At 33.0% G+C, this 10,479-nt stretch overlaps 1 long non-coding RNA gene and 1 pseudogene across 2 annotated transcripts; both read right to left on the bottom strand.

Moving 5' to 3' along the window:
* Positions 1 to 1,669: 1,669 nt before the first annotated feature.
* On the bottom strand, positions 1,670 to 3,461 carry LOC145071080 (uncharacterized). Of its 2 annotated transcripts, none has more exons than XR_013690228.1 (3): positions 3,360 to 3,461; positions 1,898 to 1,951; positions 1,670 to 1,801 (listed from the first exon to the last, which is right to left on the bottom strand). It is a non-coding gene; the product is annotated as an uncharacterized LOC145071080 (long non-coding RNA). The 2 variants fall into 2 exon arrangements; XR_013690230.1 differs by lacking the exon at positions 3,360 to 3,461 and adding an exon at positions 2,045 to 2,080.
* A 278-nt stretch (positions 3,462 to 3,739) lies between these two features.
* LOC145067422 (uncharacterized) lies at positions 3,740 to 5,365 on the bottom strand (annotated as a pseudogene).
* Positions 5,366 to 10,479: the final 5,114 nt, after the last annotated feature.

Raw genomic sequence — 10,479 nt, forward strand, 5'->3', positions numbered from 1 at the left:
GACTTTTGAAGTCTTTATTCTTCAACTTTGACCTTAAATATTTTTGTCCTTGATATATAAAACTTAATGCAAAATTTATGAATAGATTGTATTTTAAATGTTTTTTCATTGCTATAAGTTTCAACCACTACTAGAAAAACAGCCTTTTACGACGCTCATTGCGCGTCTTAAAAGGCTCAGACGACGCGCAAATGCGCGTCAAGGAAGGCCCTGTCATAAAGAGAAACGACGCGCAATTACGACGCACGTTTACGACACACAATGCGTATCAAGGAAGGCCCTGTCATAAAGGAAGACGACATGCATTCGCGTGTCGTAACCTTACGACGTGCGTGTTAATGACACGCAATGCATATCAAGAAAGCCCCTGTCAAGAAAGGCCATGTCATAAATGAAGATGACACACATTTTTGCGTATCATAATTTTAAATGTTTAAAAAAAATATTATATATAGATTTACTAATTTTCAAATTAAATTTGTATTTAATATCTCATAATAGAAAATAAAATATCATATACAAAAAATAAAATCCGTTATATAAAATTTAATGTCATACAAATAATGGTTCTATGGAAAGATAAAACAAATCAATAGTTGTAACAAAAATTTACAAGCTAATTAGATACAAGAAATATAAAAAAATACACCCTCAAATGCTTTTCAAAGTCTAATCTCCATGTCAGCTCTTCAACTCACTTCTCGAGTTTGTCCTTAGGTTCTCTAAGGGCTCCAGCATCTCTTGGAGTTTCAAAGGCACAAAGAAGAACAGAACGTGATATTATTTTGCCACCTAGATGTTCTTCAGTGATGTGATGAAAATCATACCCCTTCAAAGGCACAACAAGTAGCCAAAAGCACTTGTTATGTCAAGCACAAGCACATATAGAAATATGCCACTTTGAGTAAAATCAGTGTAAGTAAAGACTAGAGAGAAGATAACAACACATACCAAGTGATGGAGGCTTTGTTGCAAAGTGAATGACCAAGTCATCTACAAGAAACATGACTAAAACTTCCAAAATCTTCTGTGTACCCATATCCCTCTTCTTTTAAAGTTTCCAGAATGTTAGAATGCTCTCCTTGCTCTGTTATTTAAAGTGTCAGGGGAAAAAAAAGTCATAAAGTAGTAGAAAGTAACTAGATTTATTGAAGAGTATCATGTAAACTTGTATGAAGTACATATAGTCATATATACATGCAAGATTCTAAACAGTACCTCTTTAACGGAATGGTGTTATTTTTGTAATCCAATAATACAAAATGGAACCTGAAATTCAATTGGCATTATTGTTCTTCCTTTCTTGGACAATTCATCACACTGTAAACAGGAATGGTGTTATTTTTGTAATCCAATAATACAAATTATACAAATTATATCATCCATGTATTATTATTATTATTATTATTATTATTATTATTATTATTATTATTATTATTATTATTGTTGTTGTTGTTGTTGTTGTTATTGTTATTATTATTATTATTATTATTATTATTATTATTATTATTATTATTCTTATTATTATTATAACCCATATAATAATTATTATTATAATCATTATTATTGAAAGTGAGATAGCAGACCTGATTTGATTCTGAGAACAAGTAGAGAAGGATGAAGGAGATGTAATGTGTATGGTTGTTGGGATATCTGTATATATAAATTCAGATAAGTTAAATAAAATTAAAAAATCCAAAAGAATCAGATGATAAACCTTTGTAATTGTTGGGGAATATTTTCTAGAAGGATGTGCAGAGCGACGACTTATAGTCTCGGATAACTCCAAGGTTACTGAAAGCTGGAACAGATGAACCAAACAAGTTAAAAGACGTAAATACCCTTGTACTGATGTCAATAGAACAAAAAATGCAAGTTATACTTGTTATGTTAGTACCTCAAGACATCTTCTGGTTTCTTCATCGTGGAAAAAGGTAAGAGTTCCACCTATCTGTGATCATAAATCCACAGGGGTATATAAGTAATTCAACCAAAGAAAGGATATGGATTAAGGAAAATAAGATGGTTTAAGATTTTTTTTTACCATATCACCAAAGTAATAAGTTGATTCAGGGGTATATAAGTAACCTCAAAACAAGATCCGGCCTTATCCTTTTTCTCTCTAGATTCAAATCCAACAAACAGTGGACCATGGTACTTTCTGGAAGGGTCCGGATCTTTTGTTTGAGGTAAGTTCCCTGGTTGTGAAGTCAATCTATATTGGACAGTTTCAGGGATAGCATCAGGTCCTGATGCAACTGCCTTACCCTTATACGTTACACCCTCATTTACCTCATGTTCCTGTTTAGGAGGAAATGCAATAATTCTCTACTCTTCTTTTGCAGGGGGAGGAACTGATGGAGTTTACTTTATTGTAGGTGTGGCTTGTGCATTAGCTGTTGCTTTATCCTCATACGCTTCTCTTTTCAAGGTGTTCATTCCAGCAGACATAGTCACAGCTTGAAGATCCTTGTTATTGGACTCCACAAGGCTTCTAACTGAAGCTCTATCATTGTTAGCTTGTACTGGTTCAAGCTAACCATGTTAAAACTACAGCAGGGGAAGCCACCTATTGCAACTGTACTTCAAGGGGAGGTAGGGCAATAGCTTGTACTGGTTCATGAGGCAGAGTTCTATCTCCTTTCTGCCATCATGTCAAATCCATAAGTCCACCAAAAAAAAGAGACAATTGTACCAAAAAAAAGTAGAATGGAATTTAATCATAAATACTATTAATAGTAGTTTTAACATTGAAAAGAGGTTGAATGGGTAATGATGTATGTCTGAATAAAGTGTCGTACTGAATGAACCATCGGAAAATGAGTAAATGAACATTTTACCCTATATAGAAATGATGGTAAATAACAGATGACTTTATTTAAGAACAGTTATAAATCAGATTTTACTTTCTATAAATAACAATACAGATGAAAATATATTTAATTACAATAAGATTAGCAACTTAGATTGATCATGAAATTTAATCATAAATACTATTAATAGTAGTTTTAACCGGACATAGTAGTTATGAATTGTTTTTATTGTGAATAAATTTCAACTCTAACAATTATGTTAACCTAAGAAGGTTTTACACTAGTTTTGATCTTAAGAAGCTATTAGACTTCAGTTTTCAAATCCAACTATAAGAAAAATATCGTTAAAATAATGTAAAACCTTCTTAGGCCACCATGAAGGGAGAACATGAGAGGAGTTGTCTGGAGGAAAAAGGGGGGGGGGGGGTTAAATGTAAATAGCTAAACAAGTAGTGCCCAAATACATTAGGCCAAGTTTTTTGCTTAACCCAATAAGCTATTCTGTCTAAATTAAGTCAAAAAACAATTACAAAGATTTATTTTTACCATATCACCAAAGTAATAAGTTGATTCAGGTTTTGTGGGTGAGAATCTTAGTAGAACTTGGTCATCAAGCCTAATGTTGTATGATCTTCCTCGAATCAGACCTTTTGCTGCAGCAAACGTTTGTGGCAACTTAATTTTTAAGGTATAATACAAGGGTAAAATGGTCATTTATGCAACAACAACATTTCAGTTTTTCCACAACCATGGTAACAGGTAAAAAACGATGCATCTTTCGGGTATATGTTAATGTTATACTCTAAAATGAAACAACAATGAAAAAAATTGGGACAAAAGCAAAAAGTCGTTGAACAAATATTTAAACCAAATTAGATTATTTTAAAAAGTTTAAAAGAATAAGAAACAATATTACTTACATGCAACAGGTTCAAGAGTTCTTGAGCCAGTTGAGACTCTCAATTCATCATTTATAGGGGGAGATTTTGGGATTTTTAGCTGCTCATTTGGAACATTTAAGTTATCTGTTCAAGTGTCCCTGTAGTTAAATTTGCAAATAGCTCTCCACCCCTGTTTACAACATCCACCATTCCCGGTGGGACATCTGGCAAAGCCTGATCAATGCAAATAGGTTTACAAATTACAACACAAGATATATTATTAAGTCAATAAGTCAAACAGAAACAACAATAGCCAAACCTGTTGTAAAGGAAGTCCATGATCACCAGGGAGTGAACGAATTCACATATCCAACACTGAACTAATGGCAGACTCTGAGCTAAGGTGGATCAATTGTATCATCTTTGAATTTAATTAAAAGATTCCTTGAGATTCCATAGTAAGATTTTATCTGCACAACAAATTCATAATGTTTCAACTTTCAACAAAAGGATTTACATTTACATTTACATAATTAATAATAGATACCAGTCTTTGAGTTTCTTCTGGTTGTGGAGAGAAATTGTCTCTTCCATTAGCCAACTCCATGTACAAAGGAGGAAGTTGCTCAATCAATGGTATAATTTGTTTCATAATGCGAGGGTTAAGGTTCTCCAAGTTTTTTAAATTCATTTCTGCCTGTACAAATGGAATCAATCATTTTATATTAAAAAAATTGTTTCTTAATTGTTACCCCAAAACGGATAATTGGGGATGATGTAATCTATGAGAGGATTGGTCCAATGCTTTGAGCCATTGGTAAAAGAACATGTGAGAGCAATCGGACAGCCATGTTGGCATCCTGAAAGACTAGTGATATTATGATATAATTGCAATAATTAAAGAGAAATGGATAATAACAAGTAAGTAAGTACCTTGTTGTTGAAAGCCATATATACATTACCACACATCTGTATAGCATGCCTGGAACCTGATCAAAACAAACTTACTTGATTGTCAATTTGTCACTGGTTCAAGAAAAAGAAAAAAGAAAAATAACCAATCACAAGGTGGATGACGGATCCTAGAGAATGTCCAATTCCAAAAGATGGAAGATCCCTCACCTATATTATATGTATACCAACCTTAATTCAGGAAAAAGAAAATGGAAACGAACTTTATATACATAAAACATAAAAGAAAACGCTCACTGTTTGGTGTAGAGCCCTAAGACACCTGTCAAATTTAAACTGAACTTCGTCTGCTATGAAGAAGTGGTCAAAGCCACTAGCATAAGGTGTTGCAATTACCAATGCACCCCTGGACAAGAAGAAAAAGAAATGTTAAATAATTCTTTTATCATTTATGTTTAATGAGTATAATAATAATAAGAGCAGAAGGCGTAACAGTTTGAAGTCGCTTTTTTATGATTACCTCCTACCTCCCCTGATGCTTCTTCCCCATCCGGCTACTGTTTGGTTAGTAACAAGAACCCCTAATCAAATAGAATATAAAGATGAACTGAATCAAAGTAGTTTTGGGGAAACACTCCACCACCATCAAGAAGGAAACCCCACCGCTAGGTCGGTGTCGGTATTACCTGATTTAGGGTGAGTAAGCAGCAAAGAAGAAGAGGTGTTGATTAAAGGGGATGTAAGAATGGAAAGCATCATTGGGAGAAACTCCACCGGCCATAAGGAAAACCCACCACCAAGTCTTCCATCTCAATGTGATGTCAGGCTGACCAGAAGCAAGCAAGAAAACAACTTTCATCAGCAAACGACGCCATTTCGTGAATCACATTATCACGTGAGGCTGATGTAGGTTTGAGAGGAGTTAAGAACACAAGCATCCACTTACCGATGATGCTGATTATCCAAACTAGCCTTGGAAAACGATATCAACGGAGGTGAAGGGAATGCATAAAGAAACCCCTGTGAGAGACAAAACAAGAGTCGATTTGAAGCATCCGACAAATGAAATTGAAAGGTCGACTCGCTTCACTCTTTTTTTGTTCGTGTCACCACACATCAACATAGAGAAATCGAGAATCCTTGCGGGTTTGATCTGTTCAAAAGATGGGATCAGAGATTTGGTGATATTGCGATTTTGTTGCAGGAGAAAAGAGGAGTGGTGATGAAATTAGGGTTTTTTTTGGGTATTAGAGTGAGAGAGATAGAAAAGAAAGAAGGAAATAAGGTAAAGGATAAATGGAGGCCTTTCAAACTTTTGGGATTTTCGTTTCCCCCAGCTGCAAAATTAAAGAACGTGCCTTTCATTAAAAAAAATATAAAGAGACATTTTTAGACGACACTCATTTTTAAATAAGTGCCCTCCGTGTTTTTAATTTTTTTTGTTGGACATTAATTTTAGGGCACGCACAAAAGCGTGTCCTTTATCCTTCAAATTTTAGAAGAGATGACATTATTTTTAGAGCGCCCGCTTTTACGTATCGTAAATCACCGCGTGTCATTGTTTGCGCGTCATTAAATGGTTGTTTTCTAGTAGTGAACGGGTAATTCATAACACAAATAACAATATTTAAGGTCAAAGTTGATGAATAAAAACTTCAAAAGTCAAAAGTGGACAATTATTATGGGATGGAGGGAGTATAATTTTAACAGATGCTATAACATGGTTCAAAATCATTACAATTTTACATAACAAATTAGTGTAAGAAACTATTATTTCATGGTTAGTATTAATAAGATAATTACTATTTGACTAAACTGCAAATTTAGTCCCTGTTGTTAGCAAAAACATATGGATGGAGTCCAAAATCTTTTCGACTTGCACCATTGGTCCAAAACCATAAGCTTTTTGTGGTTTTGGTCCCTAAAAAATTTGAAATGACTATTTTTCTGTTTTAGTTTTTTTTATTTGTTTCAATACCTTTTAATTTAATAATAATAATAATAATAATAATAATAATAATAATAATAAAAGAATTGGGCCTACCTCTCTCTCTCTCTCTCTCTCTCTCTCTCTCTCTCTCTCTCCATCTCACGTAAAAACGTATACACACCATAAAACGTGAAACTTTTTTTATATGAAAAAACAGCCACTTTCCTATATAAAAAAAATACCTAAATCTGTAACGGTTCTAAGATCAAACACATATATAATTTTTTTGAGATCAAACATATACACATACAACCAAGATAACTAAATGAATCAAACACCTAATTCAATAAATGTATAGGATTTTAATATCAAACACATACACCATTTTCATAAAACAAATACGTACACCACTTTTGAGATCAGATTCACACACACACACACACAAACACACCTTATTGAATCTAGGACTTTGACTGGAAAACTTCATATGGAAAGGTCGAAGGAACAAGAAACCTTAATTGCCTCAAGAAAAAGCGAAATTGTAGTCCCAAAATAAACCCTAGAAATCTATTGTCTTATTGATAACTATTTTGTGCTCACTTAGCCTCAAAACAAACCCCCAAATCCCCATTAAACACAAGAAATCTCACCATTCATGGGTAGATTTTCCGCATCCCTGAAGTTGCAGATGTTACTGAGGCTACTGGTGTGGCTTAATCGGCGTCGATGTTGAAGGTCGTGATGTGCGATTCCAGTTATGCTGTCTATAGAAGGGAGTAAAGGAATGAGGATGTTTTGTGGCGGTGGACGATGACGACTAATATGAGGTGGTGAGATAGGAGATAAGAAGAGAGATCAAGAATTAAGAGAAAGAAATATGTACCAGACTTGTCTGTGGGGGAGGTATGATTTATTGGGAGAGAGAAAAAGAAAGATAGAATGGTGGGCCAAATTCTTTTATTATTATTAATTTTAAATTAAAAGGTATTAAAACAAATACAAAAAAGGAACAAAAAGGGAAAAATAGTCTTTTCAACTTTTTCAGGGACCAAAACCACAAAAAGTTTATAATTTTGGACCAATGGTGCAAGTTGAAAATATTTTGTACCGCATCCATATTTTTTTGCTAACCACAGTGACCAAATTTGCAATTTAGTCTTACTATTTTGCGCTACGCGTAGATATTTAGCTAGTATTGATAATAAAGAGAGCATATCTGACGCCTACCATTTTGCCACTTCAGCATTACCACAGATCAACACGATCTGTTGAATGGGAAACCGTTTATGTTGCTTGACTGAATTCATACATTCCTCATTTGCACCACACAATAATTGCAATATGTATAATAAAAATAATATTTATACCTTATTATGTATAGTAATTGAGATCTTAATAAATAAAGTAAAAGTAACATAGAAATACGTCTTATTTGTTATATTAATAACTCACTTAGATCCTCACTTATATAGACAAAAACAAATTGACATGGTTGTATTCATCAATCCTAATAAATAAAATTTATTACTATCTCTTGTTAATTTCTCATTCATTATGACAAATGCCTTTTCTGGTATATTCATTTATTTATTTTTCACTTGTCATTTATATATTTTTTTAGAAAAATGCCACCTAATTAATATTTTTATGTAATCAGGTAAACATTCCTTAAGTTTAGCCAACATTGACTCACAATTGATTGTATTTTTTGAATGCCTTACAATTTGACACCTAATTGATTGAATTCGAATGAATGCCAATGTATAATATACAGAATGTTGACTTTTATAGCAATTTAATTTTAGTATCTCATTCTAATCTTAAAATTTTGTATCTCTTTCAATTATATGAATTCCTAATTCCATCCAGTGTTAACATCAAGCTCTCCAAAATCGAAATTAAGATACCAAGAACCACAATAGGTTAGTAATTCCATTCATTGTTATATCCTTTCAATCGATTTTTTTAATTTACAGATTGTTGTGACATGTTCTATAAACTTTGATTTATATGAATGATATTTTAGAAATGAAAGTACGATGTCATCATGTGATACAAATGAAACTATACTGCTATTAAGAGATAAAAATGCAAAATATCATGGCATGTCCATCTTATATCCTAATAAATAAGAGCCCTTTACTGCCATCTGTGTTGTAATAAAATTCAAAACTACCAACAAAGTATTACACTGATTTGCTTAAAGTTCACAACTTGATATTTTTTTTTAATAAACTCGTTAATACACGGGTCTTACACCTAATGTCTTATATAAAATTTCAGTGCTTTAAAAAGTCGTACTACTTTTGTCTATGATGCTTTAAAGGCTTTCACTGTTCATTCTCTACAAATAAAGTTGATGAAATTTTTAGTTGATCTTTGTGAATCCTTTTCTCCGAGTATGAGTAATATTTTAACGTGTGAACTTTTTTCATGTCATATCTACTTTTATCTAGAGAAGAATCCTATAAGTTATGGCCTTCCTCTCATGAAATTAAAAATAAAAACCTTAATTCTATCTGTTTTCTCTATTAAAATTGAAAATAAAAAACACTAATTCTATCTTTTTTTGGAAGAGTTAATAATAGAAAATATTAATCTCTTAAAATACATTTGTTTAAAAAAGTTATGGTCTTACATGACACAAAAGTGAAATATACTTTAAACTAATTGGTTATCCAATATATATATATATATATATATATATATATATATATATATATATATATATATATATATATATATATATATATATATATATATAAACCTCAAATATTAAAATCAACCTAAATAGTTCTCAAGTAATTGTTATCAAGATTTTGATAAACTACCAATTCCATTATTATTTTAAAACTTTCTTGTAACACCTGGATCCCGAGGTAATTCAAATTCCAAAATTTTGCATTTTAAGGTTTGGCACGGTGTAGGGGAGGCACAACGACGTGACAAATCAAGAAGCATTGTGGGTTCATTTTAAGCTGCCACAACGTGGCAGTATATGGCCATGGTGTGGCAGCTGGCAAATGACAAAACCCTATTTCCGAGTTTTGCTCCATATTTAAAGAAATGAGGAGGCTAGGGTTTTCTCACCCTCAGCCTCCACCAACCTCTTTGAGATCTGAGAAAACTTAATCCCCTCTCATTTTTAAGTCGTGTTTTGGTGTTCTTTGAAGCCGTTGAAGGAAGAAAGAATAAGAAGTGAGCTAAGATCCAGCTAGCAAGACCTCCTTTGTGATAACATTCTTCTGGACCTTTGTAAGTATCCAAAACTCGAATTTTATCATGATAGGTTGCTACATCTCAAGTTTTGTCCCTAAATCTTCATGTTCGTGATTGTTGGAGTGGTAAGATCTCATAAAGTTTGCAACTTTATGAATCTCCAGGTCATTTAGAGTGTTTGGTCCTTTGGATCTGGATTTGTAGTGAGTTTTGGTATTATGCATGGATTTTTGGTCAAAAACCTTCATTTTGACCTAACAAGAGCCCAAGACATGTATTGTACATGCATGTATAGAAAGTAAGGGTTTTTATTTTGTTTTATGATGTTAGAAACATTTATGGAAATGTTGAACTAGAAGTCTTCAAGATTAAGTGCTTAGTGAATTAAGCCAAGTTGTGTTTTGCTCTTTTAGACCTATACGTGAAACCCTTACCTCTAGAAAGTATGGGTTTTTATGTTGTTTTATGATGTTAGTGTAACATCCGGTTTACCAGGCATATTGTTTTAAGTATTTAATTCAAGGATTTTGGAGGGACTCGACGAGTTGGTGCATCAACTCGTCGAGTAGGGTCACGACTTGGTGACGTGGTTAATGAATGGACTTGACGAGTTAGAGAGATGACTCGCCGAGTCAGCTTTGTTAGCAGAAACCCTAATTCTCTCGGGCCTGGGCCTATTTAAAGGAACTTATAACCTCCTTGACCCCCTTATCAGTGTCATTCG

This window comes from Lactuca serriola, chromosome 8, assembly GCF_051521515.1.
Source record: "Lactuca serriola cultivar US96UC23 chromosome 8, Lser_US96UC23_V15, whole genome shotgun sequence".
Taxonomy (NCBI): Eukaryota; Viridiplantae; Streptophyta; class Magnoliopsida; order Asterales; family Asteraceae; genus Lactuca; species Lactuca serriola.